The sequence below is a fragment of the Scyliorhinus torazame genome, chromosome 8, assembly GCF_047496885.1.
Source record: "Scyliorhinus torazame isolate Kashiwa2021f chromosome 8, sScyTor2.1, whole genome shotgun sequence".
Taxonomy (NCBI): domain Eukaryota; kingdom Metazoa; phylum Chordata; class Chondrichthyes; order Carcharhiniformes; family Scyliorhinidae; genus Scyliorhinus; species Scyliorhinus torazame.
The window spans coordinates 204,546,656-204,567,086 of NC_092714.1; the positions used below are offsets into that span (position 1 = coordinate 204,546,656).

Below are 20,431 nucleotides of genomic sequence, written 5' to 3' on the forward strand. Positions count from 1 at the left end.
CGAAAATCAGCTGTTAAAAATTAGACATCAATATTGCATGGGACCACAAGGGAAAACTTTACAAGCCTCCAGGAAATTCAAAAGAGAAATATGTATATAATTAAGAATTCCATGAAAATGTAGCATACTAAAATGCAGTTTCTTGGAAAGGCCATTCAGCTCATCAGTCCTGTTCCATCCAGAGTCCTTGGGCAGACGAAGAAATGGGAGAGGGTGGACCAGTAGAACACCAGGGAGCCTGCTACATTGCAACAGCGGAACCGGATGCGGAGCACATTCCACTCCATGGCGGTGGGCATCCAGTTTGCAAGCTTAACAACCCTATTAAAGAACATTTTACGGAGTCGCCGGCCCCTTACTGTCCGTGGTGCAAATGTTAGATTAATGGAAGTGGTCTTCCTTTGACAACCCAGAGGCCGTCGGAATCATAGGCTCCATGACAAGATGTCCCTGTGGCCCAGTGAACTCCTCTGAGGTCTTTCCCCTTCGACCTGAATTTTAATTGTTTATTTAAAGTTACCTGCTGGAACTCGTTGGTCTCCAGCCTTCCTCAACAGTGTGCATATCTCACCATGCATAGTGCTGCTGACAGCATTAGAACAGTGGGCCCACAGGCAGCCAATTAGGAGGCTATCTGTGGTAAAATCGCTGCTAACGAGTGCAGGCTCAGGACCTGCTTTTTGCCATGAATTTGGGGTCCCAAAGCCTGTGGTAAAATCCAGGCCCATTTATTATATTATGGATTTCTCTTACCCCATTCATCCACCTTCCATGAAAAATTAAGCAGCATTGTTAAATATCTCTGCCATCTTTAGATTATTTCAGAATTCAGATTTAACTATCTACCATGATACGATTGAAACCTGGAACCCCAGGGAATTGCTCTAGATTTGTGGTCTACCAGTTCAGTGGCTTATACCGCTAGACCACAGGAGGAACCCCTATTCCTCAATAGTTGCTATTAAGAGTCCCAGTTGATGACTTCCTTTGGCGGCCATGGAGAAGTAGGTCGCACATTTGATAACTCCCGCCTGTAATGGACTTTTGGACCTTTTTCCCCCGGTTTTGTTTGGATTTTATGGGATAAATCAGTGAAGAGTGAGACAGTAAGGAGAATTCCCCCCTCCGGTTGATTGGGGAATTGGACCAGAAGTGGCCGGGTGAGACGACAAAGTCCTATAAGAGAGAAGCAAGCAGAGCTGGTAACATGGGACAGCATGACGGAGGGCAAGGGCCGCGGGGAGACGGCACAGTGGTCGACGGAGCAGTTGGTGAAATTTTTCGAGGATTGCTTCGCCAAGCTGAAGAAGGACACACTGGACCCAATTAAGGCTTTGATTAATCAAGTGGTTCAGAATCAGGAAACCTACGGGAGAGCGATCCAGGAGGTTGAACAAAAGTTGTCCGAGCATGAGGAGTATATAACCGTGCTGGAAAGCAAGGTGGGGGATGATGAATGACTGCCAGAAAAGAATGCAGGAGAAGCTAGAGGACCTGGAGAATAGGTCCAGGAGGCAGAATCTCAGAACTGTTGCAGATCGGATGCGACGGCCTATGTGACGGACATGTTGGAGAAGTTGATGGGGGCTAGGGCGTTCCCTCAGCCCCTGGAAGTGGACAGAGTGCACAGAGCCCTCGTGAGGAAGCCCAGAGCGAACGAACCGCCGAGTGCCACGGTGGTACGTTTTCACCGTTTTATGGACAAGGAACACGTTTTGCGGTGGGCCAAGAAAGAACGGAGCAGCAAGTGGGAGAACTGTGAGTTGCGTATTTATCAGGACCTGGGAGCGGATTTGGCCAAGAGATGAGCTGGGTTCATTCAGGCTAAAACTCCCCTCTTTAAGAAGGGGGTGAAGTTCAGGATGTACCCAGCCCGTCTGTGGGTCACATATGAGGAAAGGGACTTCTACTTCGAAACACCAGACAAAATATTGACCTTTATTAAAGAAAAGAAGCTGGAGGCGATTTAAAAGACATTTAAGCCTCGGAGAAGTTCTGTGGCGGCGATTTGTGGTGTTGGATTGTAAAAATTTAAGGAGTTCTGTGTGAAATAATGGGCTGTGTGGATGGTTAAAGGTTGTTTTGTGTGGAAGAGACCTTGTTTGAGGGGAGGGTGGACTTTGCATTTAGTTCTGCTTTTTGGGTGACTATTTTCTGGCAGTGTTTGTTTCTTCACTTTTTTTATTCTGTTGTTTGTTTACTGGGGAATGTGATGCTGTTAAAATGTTTATTCATGTGGGGGGAGAGAGGAGTAAGCAATAGGGAGACAGACTGCTTGGTGCCGGGGTGGGAGCTATCGAGTCAGCATGGGTCAGCTGACTCTCGGAGGTGCAATGAGGGGTGGACAGGTGTTAAGCTGGAGCTTGACTTGGGGGATTGGGTTTTTAGTGTTGTTGCTCGGGGGGGAGGGAGGGGGGGGAAGCTGCTTTGCTGACAGGGGAGGAACTGTTATTAGGGGACAAATGGGAGGTCGGGAACGCCGACCGCCCGAGGGGGGACTCGAGGAAGCGGGGGGGCGCGAGCTCGAGGCTGGCCTAAAAAGGGTGTTGGCTAGTGGGGTGGGGTTGGAGGAAGCCCCCCGTCCAGGCTGATCACATTGAACGCGAGAGGACTGAATGGGCCGGTCAAGAGTGTTCGCGCATTTGAATGAACTGAAGGCGGATGTGGCAATGTTACAAGAGACACACCTAAAGGTTAGAGACCAGACGAGATTGAGGAAGGGGTGGGTTAGCCAAGTGTTCCACTCAGGATTGGACTCAAAGACCAAGGGGGGTAGCAATCTTGATCAGCAAACGAGTGTCATTCGAGGCAGGGAGAATCGTGTCAGACAAGAGGGGAAGGTACATAATGGTGAGTGGGAAGCTGGAGGGTGTGCGAGTGGTACTTGTGAACATATATGCTCCAAATTGGGACGACGTGGAATTTATGAGGAGGGTGTTACGTAAGATCCCAGACTTAGAGTCACATAAACTGATCATGGGAGGGGACTTCAACACAGTTATTGATCCGGAATTGGACCGGTCAATATCCAGGACATGGAGGAGGCCGGCTGCGGCAAAGGAATTGAAGGGTTTGATGGAACAGATGGGGGGTGTAGACCCATGGAGGTTTGCACGGCCGAGGACGAAGGAGTTTTCTTTTTTTTCTCATGTCCACAAGATATACTCTCGCATCGACTTTTTTGTTCTGAGCAGGGCGCTAATGCTGAAGGTGCTGGATACTGAGTATTCGGCTATTGCAGTGTCGGATCATACCCCGCACTGGGTGGATCTACGGGTTAGTGTGGAGAGTGGGCAGCACCCGCTGTGGAGACTGGTTGTGGGGTTGCTAGCGGACGAGAAGGTTTGTGGGCGGGTTAACAAGTCCATCCAGAACTACCTGGAAACAAACGATACGGGGGAGGTCTCTGCAGCGACGGTCTGGGAAGCTTTGAAGGCAGTAGTCAGAAGGAATTAATCTTGATATGGGCTCACAGAGAAAAGGTGGAACGGGCTGAGAGGGATAGATTAGTGGAGGAGATACTCCAGATGGACAGGAGATACTCGGAGGCCCCGGACGCGGGGCTTCTGAGGGAGCGGCGGAGGTTACAGGTGGAGTTTGGGTTGTTGACGACAGGGAAAGCAGTGGGTACAGTTGAGAAAGGCAAGGGGGGCGATCTATGAGTACGGGGAAAAGGCAAGCAGAACGTTGGCGCACCAGCTCAGGAAAAGAGAGGCAGCCAGGGAGATAGGTGGAGTAAAGAGTAGAGATGGTAATACGGTCCTGGACCCAGCGGGGGTGAACGAGTTGTTTAAGGATTATTATAGTAAATTGTATGAGTCGTAACCCCCGGCTGGAGTGGAGGGGATGAGGCAATTTCTGGATCAGTTGAGGTTCCAGTGGATGGAGGAGGGGCTGGGGGCCCCAATTGAGATTGAGGAAATAATCAAGGGCTGGAGGGCATGCAGTTGGGCAAGGCCCCGTGGCCTGACGGCTACCCGGTGGAATTCTATAAGAAGTTTTCAGAGATATTGAGCCCACTGCTGTTTAACAAAGCAAAAGAGAAGGGAGTCCTCCCCCCAACAATGTTGCAGGCCTCGATTTCATTGATCCTAAAACGGGAAAAGAATCCGGAGCAATCCGTGTCATACAGGCCGATTTCACAACTGAATGTGAATGCCAAACTGCTGGCTAAGATACTGGCCACAAGGATAGAGGACTGTGTCCCGGGGTTGATAGGGGAAGACCAGACGGGATTTGTTAAGGGCAGGCAACATAAGGCCAATGTTCGAAGGTTTCTAAATGTTATTATGATGCCCTCAGAAGGAGGGGAGGTGGAGATGGTGGTAGCGATGGATGCAGGGAAGGCTTTTGATCGGGTGGAGTGGAATTACTTGTGGGAAGATTTGGGTTTGGCGAGGGCTTTATCGACTGGGTGCGGTTGCTCTTATCAGGCACCAGTGGCGAGTGTGCGTACGAACCGGCTGAGGTCGGGGTATTTTAAACTACATCGAGGGACGAGGCAAGGGTGCCCCCTCTCCCCGTTACTGTTTGCTCTGGCCATAGAGCCTTTGGTCATGGCGTTAAGAGCCTCTAGGAACTGGAGGAAAGGGCTGGTTCGGGGGGGGGGGGGGGGGTGGAGCACCGGGTCTTGCTCTACGCAGATAACCTGCTCTTGTACATTTCGGACCTGTTGGAGGGGATGGGGGAAGTAATGCAAATCTTGGGGGAATTTGGCAGTTTTTCGGGGTATAAATTGAACATGGGGAAGAGTGAGATGTTTGTGATCCAGGCAAGAGGGCAGGAAAAGAGACTGGGCGAACGACCGCTTCGAATGGTAGGGAAGAGCTTTCGATATCTGGGAATCCAGGTGGCCCGGAAATGGGAGGTACTACTCAAGTTAAACCTATCCCGGTTGGTGGATCAAATGGAAGGGGACTTTAAGAGATGGGACATGCTCCCACTATCACTGGCGGGGAGGATACAGAAGGTCCTTCCCAGATTTCTATTTGTCTTTCAGTGCCTCCCCATCTTCATCCCTAAGGCCTTTTTCAAGCGGGTGAATAAGATTATTTCAGGCTTTGTGTGGGTGAGTAAAACCCTGCGAGTGAAGAAAGTGTTGCTAGAGCGCAGTCGGGGGAGGGTGGGTTGGCGCTGCCGAACTTCTGCAATTATTACTGGGCGGCTAATATAGCCATGATTAGGAAGTGGGTAGTGGGGGAGGGGTCGGCATGGGAGCGGATGGAGGTGGCGTCATGTAAAGACACCGGTCTGGGAGCATTGGTAACGGCACCTCTGCCGTTCTCGTCGGCCCGATACTCCACAGTTCCGGTGGTAGTGGCAGCTCTGAGGATCTGGGGGCAATGGAGGAGATATAAGAGAGTGGAGGGAGCATCGATTTGGATCCCGATTTATAACAACCACAGGTTTGTACCAGGTAGGCTAGATGGCGGGTTCCGGAGGTGCCAGGGGGCAGGAGTCAGACGGAAGGGGGATCTATTTATAGACGGGAGCTTTCCCAGCTTAAAAGCTTTGGAGGATAAATTTACATTGCCACCAGGGAATGTTTTTAGGTATTTGCAGGTGCAAGACTTCCTGAGAAAACAGGTGCCGGCCTATCCGCTGCTGCCGCCACGGGAGATACAGGATAGAGTAGTTTCCAGTACCTGGGTGGGAGAGGGGAAGGTATCGGATATTTATCGGGATCTTTCGGACGCGGAGGAAACTCCGGTGGAGGAGCTTAAGGGCAAGTGGGAGGACGAGCTAGGTGGAGAGATAGAGGCGGGTCTATGGGCAGATGCCCTAAGCAGGGGTAATACCTCCTCATCGTGCGCCAGGCTTAGCCTGATACAATTTAAGGTAGTCCACCGGGCACACAGGACAGTGGCTAGGATGAGAAAGTTTTTTGGGGTAGAGGATACGTGTGCAAGGTGCGCGGGGAGCCCAGAAAATCATGTCCACATGTTTTGGGCATGCCCGAAGCTTAAGAGTATTTTTGCGGGGTTTTGCTAAGGCAATGTCCACGGTGCTAAAAACATGGGTAGTGCCGAGTCCGGAAACAACGATCTTTGGAGTGTCGGAAGATCCGGGAGTTCAAGGGGCGAAAGAGGCCGAAGTTCTGGCTTTTGCCTCCCTGGTAGCCCGGAGACGGATCTTATTAATGTGGAGGGACTCGAAGCCCCCGAGTGTAGAGACCTGGGTTAGTGACATGGCTGGGTTTCTCAGTCTTGAGAAAACAAAGTTCGCCTTAAGAGGGTCAATGTTAGGGTTCACCCGGAGGTGGCAGCCGTTCGTCGACTTTCTCGGGGAAAATTAAAATGTCAGCAGATGCAGTATTCCAAGGAGGGGAGGGGGTAGGTGGATTGTTGTTGTTTGGTTGAAGTGTGTGAAAATTGGGCTGTGGGGGAAATGGTCATTTTGCTATGTGGATGTTATTGTTTTTGTTAATGTTATAAAAATTTTCAAATACCTCAATAAAAATATTTTTTTAAAACGAGTCCCAGTTGACTGGAGGAGGTATATCTCAGAATTGGAAGATAGCAATTCTTACCTAGATATTTGAAGTAGAAGTGAAACATCAATCTGGAAGTATTAGCCAGTTTGCTGAACACCTTCAGTAAGGGACATTGGATTGGATTGGGTTTGTTTATTGTCACGTGTACCGAGATACAGTGAAAAGTATTTTTCTGCGAGCAGCTCAACAGATCATTAAGTACATGGGAAGAAAAGGGAATAAAAGAAAATACATAATAGGGCAACACAAAGTATACAAAAAATGTAACTACATAAGCACCGGCTTCGGGTGAAGTATACAGGGTGTAGTGTTAATGAGATCAGTCCATAAGAGGAACATTTAGGAGTCTGGTAACAGTGGGGAAAAGCTGTTTTTGAGTCTTTCATTCGTGTTCTCGGACTTCTGTATCTCCTGCCTGATGGAAGAAGTTGGAAGAGTGAGTAACCGGGTGGGAGGAGTCTTTGATTATGCTGACCGCTTTCCCCAGGCAGCGGGAGGTGTAAATGGAGTCAATGGATGGGAGGCAGGTTCATGTGATGGACTGGGCCGTGTTCACGACTCTCTGAAGTATCTTGCGGTCCTGGGCCGAGCAGTTGCCATACCAGACTGTGATGCAGCCAGATAGGATGCTTTCTGTGATGCATCTGCAAAGGTTCGTATGGGTTAATGTGGACATGCTAAATTTCCTTAGTTTCCTGAGGAAATATAGGCGCTGTTGTGCTTTCTTGGTGGTAGTGACGACATGGGTGTTCCAGGACAGAGTTTTGGAGATGTGCACCCCGAGGAATTTGAAACTCTTAACCGTCTCCACCTCGGCCCCGTTGATGCTGACAGGGGTGTGTACAGTACTTTACTTCCTGAAGTCAATGACCAGCTCTTTAGTTTTGCTGGCACTGAGGGAGAGATTGTTGTCGCTGCACCACTCCACTCGGTTCTCTATCTGCCTCCTGTATTCTGCAAAATTCATGCAAAGGCCTATTGCATTTAAGGAGTGTAAAGTCACAAGGATTAATATGAATGGATTTGATGCAATAAATTAGTGGATGAAGCTTAATCAATGGATACAACTCACTTGAATTTCCAAGAGCCATTTAATAAAATTCTACACAAACTTCAATAATCATTAAGACTTATGAAGTCAATGACAAATTAGTCAGCTGGATTGAAAACTCAACTGGAATTGAAAGAGTATGCGATGAAACAGTCTCTTCCTCTCATTCAAAGTTGTTTATTCCAGTGATCCGATCGTTAGCACTTAATTGCCACTTCACTGTTTTGTTCATGTATCTTAACTGAAATTATTGGATGATTCAAATTCTTTAAGTACAAAAACAGTTCAAATTTTAATTATCAAATGCAGACTGTAAGGATTAAATTTTCCTTCTGAGGATGGGAAACAGAGGTCAGGACTGTTTTCAGGTCCTGACCGACCCTGGGGAGAGGTTGGGGGCAGCGGGGTGGGTTGGGGGGGGGGGGGGGGGGGGCGGTGGGGGGGGGCAGCGGGAGAGGGGGAGTAGTCACTCAGAAATTAAGGATAGTGGGTGAACTTTGAAAACGAAAGGGCTAATTAGAGACATTCCAGCTTGAAAGGGGCAGCAAGCAGGTTCTAATGGAAGGTCAGTCAGAGAGAGGATGCTTCAACATGGTGGGGCTCTCTACAAATTTTGCACATTTTAAGTGAAAACATAGATTTGGCATCGACGCCACCATTATGCAGAGCAGCCTGCGACTGCTCCTACGCCCAGGCAGGGAGGACCTCTGGAGTGCTGCCACCAACCCCCTGCCCACCACCCCCCCCCCCCCTTTCAACCCTCCTTCCCGGCCCCCACCACCTGCTGAAGACTAGAGATTAAATAATTGAGCCAATGAACCTGATCGACCACCAGATGTATGCGGATGACTAACCTTACTCACTCTGAATCTCTGCAAAAATGGTATGGAGTGGGTTTGGAGCCAAGGAGCCAGCATGCAAACTGATAGGTATATTTTCAACTCCTGCCTGCCTCCAATCCTGGCGAGGGGCTGAAAATCCATTCCTTAAACTCTGACTGGGAGATGCAAGCAAATCTGTTCTACGTCGTTCGCACAATTCATACATTTTCTGATTATGGAGAACAAATTATAAATGAGATACGCCATATTTGATTGATAAGGCCTAGCAAATTGATTTTATTGTGGATGTCAGCAAAGCATAATGCACAGTGGAACAGGAAGCAACAAACCTGTATGGGACGAAAAGCACTGTTTTAGATAGACTCTGAAGTCAAAGGAATGAAAATGAGATATGTTTAGAATAGGTGATCTGCTTTGACAGATTCCCAACCACATGGTGAAGTTGAAAATTTACCCCCAGTTAATCTGAATTGAATGTACATAGGAAAATACAAAGAACAAAGAAATGTACAGCACAGGAACAGGCCCTTCGGCCCTCCAAGCCCGTGCCGACCATACTGCCCGACTAAACTACAATCTTCTACACTTCCTGGGTCCGTATCCTTCTATTCCCATCCTATTCATATATTTGTCAAGATGCCCCTTAAATGTCCCTATCGTCCCTGCCTCCACTACCTCCTCCGGTAGTGAGTTCCAGGCACCCACTACCCTCTGCGTAAAAAACTTGCCTCGTACATCTACTCTAAACTTTGCCCCTCTCACCTTAAACCTATGCCCCCTAGTAATTGACCCCTCTACCCTGGGGAAAAGCCTCTGACTATCCACTCTGTCTATGCCCCTCATAATTTTGTATACCTCTATCAGGTCGCCCCTCAACCTCCTTCGTTCCAGTGAGAACAAACCGAGTTTATTCAATCGCTCCTCATAGCTTATGCCCTCCATACCAGGCAACATTCTGGTAAATCTCTTCTGCACCCTCTCTAAAGCCTCCACATCCTTCTGGTAGTGTGGCGACCAGAATTGAACACTATACTCCAAGTGTGGCCTAACTAAGGTTCTATACAGCTGCAACATGACTTGCCAATTCTTATACTCAATGCCCCGGCCAATGAAGGCAAGCATGCCGTATGCCTTCTTGACTACCTTCTCCACCTGTGTAGCCCCTTTCAGTGATCTGTGGACCTGTACTCCTAGATCTCTTTGACTTTCAATACTCTTGAGGGTTCTACCATTCACTGTATATTCCCTACCTGCATTAGCCCTTCCAAAATGCATTACCTCACATTTGTCCAGGTTAAACTCCATCTGCCATCTCTCCGCCCAAGTCTCCAGACAATCTAAATCCTGCTGTATCCTCAGACAGTCCTCATCGCTATCCGCAATTCCACCAACCTTTGTGTCGTCTGCAAACTTACTAATCAGACCAGTTACATTTTCCTCCAAATCATTTATATATACTACAAAGAGCAAAGGTCCCAGCACTGATCCCTGTGGAACACCACTGGTCACAGCCCTCCAATTAGAAAAGCATCCCTCCATTGCTACCCTCTGCCTTCTATGGCCTAGCCAGTTCTGTATCCACCTTGCCAGTTCACCCCTGATCCCGTGTGACTTCACCTTTTGTACTAGTCTACCATGAGGGACCTTGTCAAAGGCCTTACTGAAGTCCATATAGACAACATCTACTGCCCTACCTGCATCAATCATCTTAGTGACCTCCTCGAAAAACTCTATCAAGTTAGTGAGACACGACCTCCCCTTCACAAAACCGTGCTGCCTCTCACTAATACGTCCATTTGCTTCCAAATGGGAGTAGATCCTGTCTCGAAGAATTCTCTCCAGTAATTTCCCTACCACTGAAGTAAGGCTCACCGGCCTGTAGTTCCCGGGATTATCCCTGCCACCCTTCTTAAACAGAGGAACAACATTGGCTATTCTCCAGTCCTCCGGGACATCCCCTGAAGACAGCGAGGATCCAAAGATTTCTGTCAAGGCCTCAGCAATTTCCTCTCCAGCCTCCTTCAGTATTCTGGGGTAGATCCCATCCGGCCCTGGGGACTTATCTACCTTAATATTTTTTAAGACACCCAACACCTCGTCTTTTTGGATCACAATGTGACCCAGGCTATCTACACCCCCTTCTCCAGACTCAACATCTACCAATTCCTTCTCTTTGGTGAATACTGATGCAAAGTATTCATTTAGTACCTCGCCCATTTCCTCTGGCTCCACACATAGATTCCCTTGCCTATCCTTCAGTGGGCCAACCCTTTCCCTGGCTACCCTCTTGCTTTTTATGTAAGTGTAAAAAGCCTTGGGATTTTCCTTAACCCTATTTGCCAATGACTTTTCATGACCCCTTCTAGCCCTCCTGACTCCTTGCTTAAGTTCCTTCCTACTTTCCTTATATGCCACACAGGCTTCGTCTGTTCCCAGCCTTTTAGCCCTGACAAATGCCTCCTTTTTCTTTTTGACGAGGCCTACAATATCACTCGTCATCCAAGGTTCCCGAAAATTGCCGTATTTATCTTTCTTCCTCACAGGAACATGCCTGTCCTGTATTCCTTTCAACTGACACTTGAAAGCCTCCCACATGTCAGATGTTGATTTGCCCTCAAACATCCGCCCCCAATCTATGTTCTTCAGTTCCCGCCTAATATTGTTATAATTAGCCTTCCCCCAATTTAGCACATTCATCCTCGGACCACTCTTATCCTTGTCCACCAGTACTTTAAAACTTACTGAATATTGTGGTCACTGTTACTGAAATGCTCCCCTACTGAAACATCTACCACCTGGCCGGGCTCATTCCCCAATACCAGGTCCAGTACCGCCCCTTCCCTAGTTGGACTGTTTACATATTGTTTTAAGAAGCCCTCCTGGATGCTCCTTACAAACTCTGCCCCGTCTAAGCCCCTGGCACTAAGTGAGTCCCAGTCAATATTGGGGAAGTTGAAGTCTCCCATCACCACAACCCTGTTGTTTTTACTCTTTTCCAAAATCTGTCTACCTATCTGCTCCTCTATCTCCCGCTGGCTGTTGGGAGGCCTGTAGTATACCCCCAACATTGTGACTGCACCCTTCTTATTCCTGATCTCTACCCATATAGCCTCACTGCCCTCTGAGGTGTCCTCTCGCTGTATAGCTGTGATACTCTCCTGAACAAGTAGCGCAACTCCGCCTCCCCTTTTACATCCCCCTCTATCCCGCCTGAAACATCTAAATCCTGGAACGTTTAGCTGCCAATCCTGCCCTTCCCTCAACCAGGTCTCTGTAATGGCAACAACATCATAGTTCCAAGTAGTAATCCAAGCTCTAAGTTCATCTGCCTTACCCGTAATGCTCCTTGCATTAAAACATATGCACTTCAGGCCACCAGACCCGCTGTGTTCAGCAACTTCTCCCCGTCTGCTCTGCCTCAGAGCCACACTGTCCCTATTCCCTAGTTCTCCCTCAATGCTCTCACCTTCTGACCTATTGCTCCCGTGCCCACCCCCCTGCCATACTAGTTTAAACCCTCCCGTGTGACACTAGCAAATCTCGCGGCCAGGATATTTATGCCTCTCCGGTTTAGATGCAACCCGTCCATCTTATACAGGTCACACCTGCCCCGGAAGAGCTCCCAGTGGTCCAGATAACAGAAACCCTCCCTCCTACACCAGCTGTTTAGCCACGTGTTTGTCTGCTCTATCTTCCTATTTCTAGCCTGTGATCAAATGTGATCTCCTGTAAAGCGAAAGCTCCAATTGAAATCAGAAGGATAAAAATAAACATGCACATATTATGCCAGCCCTATAAGGCAAAATAATTGAAGGAACTTGATGATCAGCCATGATCAGAATGAATGGCAGAGCAGATTCGAAGGGCCGAATGGTCTCCTCCTGCTTCTATTTTCTATGTTTCTATGATAATATTCAAACTTCATTTTTCCAAGGGGGAATCATCCACTGGGAGAATGTCAGAATATTAGGTGTATGCTTATCATTGTTATCTGTTCATTGAAATGAATGGAAAATCATATGCATCCCACACCCAAATTTCTGATATATGCTCCTGCCTACCCAAGTACATCACCAGGAGCAAAAATTCAGAAAATTACCTGTGTGTTGTCCTCACTTCACTTGTACTGCGACAGGGCAGTATCCAATTAAGCAAATGGGATGAACGGCAGCTCATAGAACATAGAACATAGAAAATACAGCACAGAACAGGCCCTTCGGCCCACGATGTTGTGCCGAACCTTTGTCCTAGATTAATCATAGATTATCATTGAATCTACAGTGCAGAAGGAGGCCATTCGGCCCCCTGAGTCTGCACCAGCTCTTGGAAAGAGCACCCTACCCAAACTCAACACCTCCACCCAACACCAAGGGCAATTTGGACATTAAGGGCAATTTATCATTGGCCAATTCACCTAACCCGCACATCTTTGGACTGTGGGAGGAAACCGGAGCACCCGGAGGAAACCCACGCAGACACGGGGAGGACGTGCAGACTCCGCACAATGACCCAAGCCGAAATCGAACCTGGGACCATGGATCTGTGAAGCAATTGTGCTATCCACAATGCTACCATGCTGCCCTTAAGAACAAATAAATCTACACTATATCATTTTCCCGTAATTCATGTACCTATCCAACAGCTGCTTGAAGGTCACTAATGTTTCCGACTCAACTACTTCCACAGGCAGTGCATTCCATGCCCCCACTACTCTCTGGGTAAAGAACCTACCTCTGATATCCCTCCTATATCTTCCACCTTTCACCTTAAATTTATGTCCCCTTGTAATGGTGTGTTCCACCTGGGGAAAAAGTCTCTGACTGTCTACTCTATCTATTCCCCTGATCATCTTATAAACCTCTATCAAGTCGCCCCTCATCCTTCTCCGCTCTAATGAGAAAAGGCCTAGCACCCTCAACCTTTCCTCGTAAGACCTACTCTCCATTCCAGGCAACATCCTGGTAAATCTTCTTTGCACCTTTTCCAGAGCTTCCACATCCTTCCTAAAATGAGGCGACCAGAACTGTACACAGTACTCCAAATGTGGCCTTACCAAAGTTTTGTACAGCTGCATCATCACCTCACGGCTCTTAAATTCAATCCCTCTGTTAATGAACGCGAGCACACCATAAGCCTTCTTCACAGCTCTATCCACTTGAGTGGCAACTTTCAAAGATGTATGAACATAGACCCCAAGGTCTCTCTGCTCCTCCACAATGCCAAGAACTCTACCGTTAACCCTGTATTCCGCATTCATATTTGTCCTTCCAAAATGGACAACCTCACACTTTTCAGGGTTAAACTCCATCTGCCACTTCTCAGCCCAGCTCTGCATCCTATCTATGTCTCTTTGCAGCCGACAACAGCCCTCCTTACTATCCACAACTCCACCAATCTTCGTATCGTCTGCAAATTTACTGACCCACCCTTCAACTCCCTCATCCAAGTCATTAATGAAAATCACAAACAGCAGAGGACCCAGAACTGATCCCTGCGGTACACCACTGGTAACTGGGATCCAGGCTGAATATTTGCCATCCACCACCACTCTCTGACTTCTATCGGTTAGCCAGTTCGTTATCCAACTGGCCAAATTTCCCACTATCCCATGCCTCCTTACTTTGTGCAGAAGCCTACCATGGGGAACTTTATCAAATGCCTTACTAAAATCCATGTACACTACATCCACTGCTTTACCTTCATCCACATGCTTGGTCACCTCCTCAAAGAATTCAATAAGATTTGTAAGGCAAGACCTACCCCTCACAAATCCGTGCTGACTATCCCTAATCAAGCAGTGTCTTTCCAGATGCTCAGAAATCCTATCCTTCAGTACCCTTTCCATTACTTTGCCTACCACCGAAGTAAGACTAACTGGCCTGTAATTCCCAGGGTTATCCCTAGTCCCTTTTTTGAACAGGGGCACGACATTCGCCACTCTCCAATCCCCTGGTACCACCCCTGTTGACAGTGAGGACGAAAAGATAATTGCCAACGGCTCTGCAATTTCATCTCTTGCTTCCCATAGAATCCTTGGATATATCCCGTCAGGCCCGGGGGACTTGTCTATCCTCAAGTTTTTCAAAATGCCCAACGCATCTTCCTTCCTAACAAGTATTTCCTCGAGCTTACCAATCTGTTTCACACTGTCCTCTCCAACAATATCGCCCCTCTCATTTGTAAATACAGAAGAAAAGTACTCATTCAAGACCTCGCCTATCTCTTCAGACTCAATACACAATCTCCCGCTACTGTCCTTGATCGGACCTACCCTCGCTCTAGTCATTCTCATATTTCTCACATATGTGTAAAAGGCCTTGGGGTTTTCCTTGATCCTACCCGCCAAAGATTGTTCATGCCCTCTCTTAGCTCTCCTAATCCCTTTCTTCAGTTCCCTCCTGGCTATCTTGTATCCCTCCAATGCCCTGTCTGAACCTTGTTTCCTCAGCCTTACATAAGTCACCTTTTTCCTCTGAACAAGACATTCAACCTCTCTTGTCAACCATGGTTCCCTCACTCGACCATCTCTTCCCTGCCTGACAGGGACATACATATCAAGGACACGTAGCACCTGTTCCTTGAACAAGTTCCACATTTCACTTGTGTCCTTCCCTGCCAGCCTATGTTCCCAACTTATGCACTTCAATTCTTGTCTGACAACATCGTATTTACCCTTCCCCCAATTGTAAACCTTGCCCTGTTGCACGTACCTATCCCTCTCCATTACTAAAGTGAAAGTCACAGAATTGTGGTCACTATCTCCAAAATGCTCCCCCACTAACAAATCTATCACTTGCCCTGGTTCATTACCCAGTACTAAATCCAATATTGCCCCTCCTCTGGTTGGACAATCTACATACTGTGTTAGAAAAGCTTCCTGGACACACTGCACAAACACCACCCCATCCAAACTATTTGATCTAAAGAGTTTCCACTCAATATTTGGGAAGTTAAAGTCGCCCATGACTACTACCCTATGACTTCTGCACCTTTCCAAAATCTGTTTCCCAATCTGTTCCTCCACATCTCTGCTACTATTGGGGGGCCTATAGAAAACTCCTAACAAGGTGACTGCTCCTTTCCTATTTCTGACTTTAACCCATACTACCTCAATAGGGTGATACTCCTCGAACTGCCTTTCTGCAGCTGTTATACTATCTCTAATTAATAATGCCACCCCCCCACCTCTTTTACCACCCTCCCTAATCTTATTGAAACATCTATAACCAGGGACCTCCAACAACCATTTCTGCCCCTCTTCTATCCAAGTTTCCGTGATGGCCACCACATCGTAGTCCCAAGTACCGATCCATGCCTTAAGTTCACCCACCTTATTCCTGATGCTTCTTGCGTTGAAGTATACACACTTCAACCCATCTCCGTGCCTGCAAATACTCTCCTTTGTCAGTGTTCCCTTCCCCACTGCCTCATTACATGCTTTGGCGTCCTGAATATCGGCTACCTTAGTTGCTGGACTACAAATCCGGTTCCCATTCCCCTGCCAAATTAGTTTAAACCCTCCCGAAGAGTACTAGCAAACCTCCCTCCCAGGATATTGGTGCCCCTCTGGTTCAGATGCAACCCGTCCTGCTTGTACAGGTCCCACCTTCCCCAGAATGCGCTCCAATTATCCAAATACCTGAAGCCCTCCCTCCTACACCATTCCTGCAGCCACGTGTTCAACTGCACTCTCTCCCTATTCCTAGCCTCGCTATCACGTGGCACCGGCAACAAACCAGAGATGACAACTCTGTCTGTCCTGGCTTTCAACTTCCAGCCTAACTCCCTAAACTTGTTTATTACCTCCACACCCCTTTTCCTACCTATGTCGTTGGTACCAATGTGCACCACGACTTCTGGCTGCTCCCCCTCCCCCTTAAGGATCCTGAAGACACGATCCGAGACATCCCTGGCCCTGGCACCCGGGAGGCAACATACCTTCCGGGAGTCTCGCTCGCGACCACAGAATCTCCTATCTATTCCCCTAACCATTGAATCTCCTACAACTATTGCTTTTCTATTCTCCCCCCTTCCCTTCTGAGCCCCAGAGCCAGACTCAGTGCCAGAGACCTGGCCGCTAGGGCCTTCCCCCGGTAGGTCATCCCCCCCAACAGCATCCAAAACGGTATACTTGTTTTGAAGGGGAACGGCCATGAGGGATCCCTGCACTCTCTGCCTGTTTGTTTTTTTCCCCCTGACTGTAACCCAGCTATTCTTGTCCTGTACCTTGGGTGTGGTTACCTCCCTGTAACTCTTCTCAATCACCCCCTCTGCCTCCCGGATGATCCGAAGTTCATCCAGCTTCAGCTCCAGTTCCCTAACACGGTCTTTGAGGAGCTGAAGTTGGGTGCACTTCCCGCAGGTATAGTCAGTGGGGACACCGGTGGTATCCCTCACCACCCACATCCTACAGGAGGAGCATGTAACTGGCCTAGCCTCCATCCCCTCTTACCTTACAGAATATATCTGCTGTGTGGACTAACTAGATCTCCGCCCTCCGACTCTGCTCCCAGTCAGCTACACTTCCTGTAAACTCCTGGCTCTCTTCGCACTCTTTGCGGAAATGTCGGAAACAAAATGAAAGGAGCACCTTACTCCCTCCTCACCTAACTCCCTCGGTCACCAAACTCTCACTATCGCACTCAAAAAGCACCAAATTCAGCACTCCCTCGGTCACCAAACTCTCACTATCGCACTCAAAAAGCACCAAATTCAGCACTCCCTCGGTCACCAAACTCTCACTATCGCACTCAAAAAGCACCAAATTCAGCACTCAGTGCAAACAAAGTCTGCACTGTAGGGGATCACTTTTATACTGTGAATCTAGCCTCTGAAAAACTGGCCTAATCCAATTAACTAATTAACAAGCTCCAGCTGCAAGTGCCTAGAAGTAGAAGCCTGTTTAAAGCTGATTGAAAATTCACCTTCTTCTAAACCAAACAGCAACTTTTAAGTTAATTAACTAAATAAAAGAAAGACTAAACTTTAGATAAAAATGAAGCCTTATACTCCCTCGGTCACCAAACTCTCACTATCACACTCAAAAAGCACCAAATTCAGCACTCAGTGCAAAAAAAAAAAAAAAAAAAAAAAATTAGATTAGGCACATCTTCAGATTAGCATTTGAGTTCAACAACTTCAGACAGTGAACTCTCTCTTCCACCTCCTCCCAATTTTTATTTCGAACAATTTATTTTCATTTTACATTGATCATTTTTTCCCTCACCATTGCCCCCCCCCTCCCTAACCCTATCTGTTCCATGTCCCTCATTGCCCTTTGACACACTACTCACCTTTGTTCTGCCATTAACACATTCCAATCTCTTTATGTGTGACTATCAGCACCCTTTTTAGCCTTAATCACCCCCATGTACATTCCTTTTGTCTTTCTGTTTACGACATATTTGCCAATCCCCACCTATCTCTGGCCCTCTATTCATCCCCAGTTTCTCCAAGCCACCCCACGACAGTATAAATCTGACCCTATCTCCAGTTCACTCCAGCTTTGACAAAGAGTCATCCAGACTCAAAACGTTAGCTCCCTTCTCTCTCCACAGATGCTGTCAGACCTGCTGCGATTGTCTAGTATTTTCTGTTTTTGTTCCAGTTTCCAGCATCCGCAGTAATATGTTTTTATCCAACATTTTCCAGGTTGGGTATTTGTTAGTTTACCTGAAATGGTGTAAAAATCATTGCATTTTTGAGTTCTGAATTAATTTTGAATTTACTCATATAAACCAAGCTGATGTTACAGGATTTCATAGTTCCAGTAAACATCTCAATTAGAAGATTACCCCCAAAAGTTCGCTTTCACTCACTGTGTTGGCAAAATTAGTTTAACCTAAGACTGATTTATTTGTGGGTTTAATATGTTTTAATATATTTAAGCATATGGTTATACCATGCTTACAAAGTCAATTAGCATAAATGCAACTAACAAGCTTGTTTGTTATTCAGTCTCCTGCAGTTATTGCCTTCGAATCGCATCAACTGCAGTATTAACCACCCTCCACTCCTCACTCCATGCTCAAGCTGCTTTTGTTGTTTGACTGTGTTTAAACTGTTGGTTCTGCTAATACATCTTCTGCGTGTCCTGTAGTTATTTATGGTTATGATCATTCTTCTCATTTACTGGCCCATGCTGATCTGGAGAAATCTAAATTAATCTTCCTAAAGATGTTGTCAGCATTTTATGTTAAAAAATAGGGAATTAACTAAGCTCCTTTTTTTTAACAAAAGATCAAAATTTGAAACAAAATCCACAACTTAATACTAATTAAAATATGTGTCGAGTCTCTGAAAGGCCTTGCCCCAGACCACCAGATTACCAACTAGATGGTTAAATCTAGTACACTCTCTCGTGTGGTATACTGCTGAAGTCTGTTGTCAAACCCAGCCTGTTTTCAAGTCTACGTTCATTGTTATGAAGGCAATAGATGCCAGACCAAGAGGCCCAAGACTGGCTTGGAATTGATCCTTGAGCCTTTTATCAGCCATTGCAGCTGCTGTACCTCCCGCACTTTCACAAGTAACCTGCATAATGTAAGTGCATGCGTTTCAGGCCATTTGTCTTGTCAGCAGTGACTCAAACCTAACTCCCAGGACGACTGAATGAGCAGATCCCACAGACTGGAGTCAGGGGAATGTTCCTTCTGGTTCCACAGGAATGTTTCTTTAAAGGGAATAAAAATAAATTCCTTGCCTTTAGTTGGCAGCTAGGAGGGCTATTGAAGAATTCTGAGCGAGGCAGACCTCTGCTTACTTTGCTTGGTGTATACCAAGGGCGCATTCAATAATCATTTGATCCCTTGTTAATACATGCAAGAGATCCAACTACTGTTTCAGCCAGCCTCATGGGACAATTGAAGGGAGACATAATGGGCTGGGGTTTGTGGGGAAGTGAGGGGCTACTTGTCCCCCGTAAAGGAAAGCCAGCCAGCAGCCATTGTGCTGGTAAGAAACCTGCCCTGCAGCCATAACACACAGCCAATGGGCTAAACTGGGTGAGAGTGGGACCTCAGTAGGAGGAAGACTTGCCCTTGAGAGATGCCTGCCAATCTGATTGGCCAGGCGCTACAGCAGCCCTGGCAGTGCAAGAGCTCAGTGATGGCTGCTGCGTGGACTGCAAGGTGAAGCAGGCAGAATTGTGATGTCCGGTGGAACTATGCGCCCTCTCAACGTTTTGGGTGGATTGCGATCCGCGAGCCGAGGAAGGGGAATGAGACGGATAGGGGAGGCCAGGTTAAAGGCAGGCAATGAAGAATAGAAAGAGCGGTGATGGTGATATTATGGTGGGGGGGGTGTGGGGGTTGAGGGAATGCCTCCTTTGTTCAACCTGGCCTAAAAAATTTACTGCCCACACCAACCGTATTATGGCATGGGCAACCTAATATCCCAATCAATTGGCTTGGTAACAAGCTGAATTGACCATGCATTATTTATTTAAATATGAATCGGCACCTAGCATATTACAGGAGACCGCTCAAGGATGGGCCGAGCGCCCCTCATTGTTTAGGTCCTCTGCTGCCAAAAGTATACCAAATATGTACCCATATCTACCCCATTCAGTCCACATTGATTATTGTTCTCAGGTCTGTTCCATCAGCGAGCAACATGCAAGATAATTACAATAGTGTTGCATGTGATTAGAAAGGTATTTTGAGTGAGTCACCTTTTTCAGCATGATCCTAATTGTAACCATGGAAATTCAATCTACAAGTGGCATACCTTAAATGAACATTGGAGACTCACTGGAGGATAGTAGACAGTGGTGTTCCCAAATGTTCAAGGCTCAACCACTACTTTTTTGAGACATATATAAATGACCCGGATATTGAAATACAGAGTAAAATTTCAAAATTTGCCAATGATACCAAACTTGGAGGTGTGACGGACAGTGGGATTAATGTCAGTCACCCACAACAGGACATAAAGTAACAGAATGGGCAGACAAGTGATGAATGGACCTTAATTCAGAGAACCGTGAGGTGATCCATTTTGGTAAAAGAGATAGGGAGAGGCAATAAAACAACAACCATTTATATA

General features: G+C 47.1%; 1 protein-coding gene across 1 annotated transcript in view; it reads left to right on the top strand.

Moving 5' to 3' along the window:
• The window catches only part of tshz2 (teashirt zinc finger homeobox 2), a 769,641-nt gene that overhangs the window by 371,239 nt on the left and 377,971 nt on the right, over window positions 1–20,431 (top strand). The gene's annotated exons all lie outside the window — the stretch shown is intronic.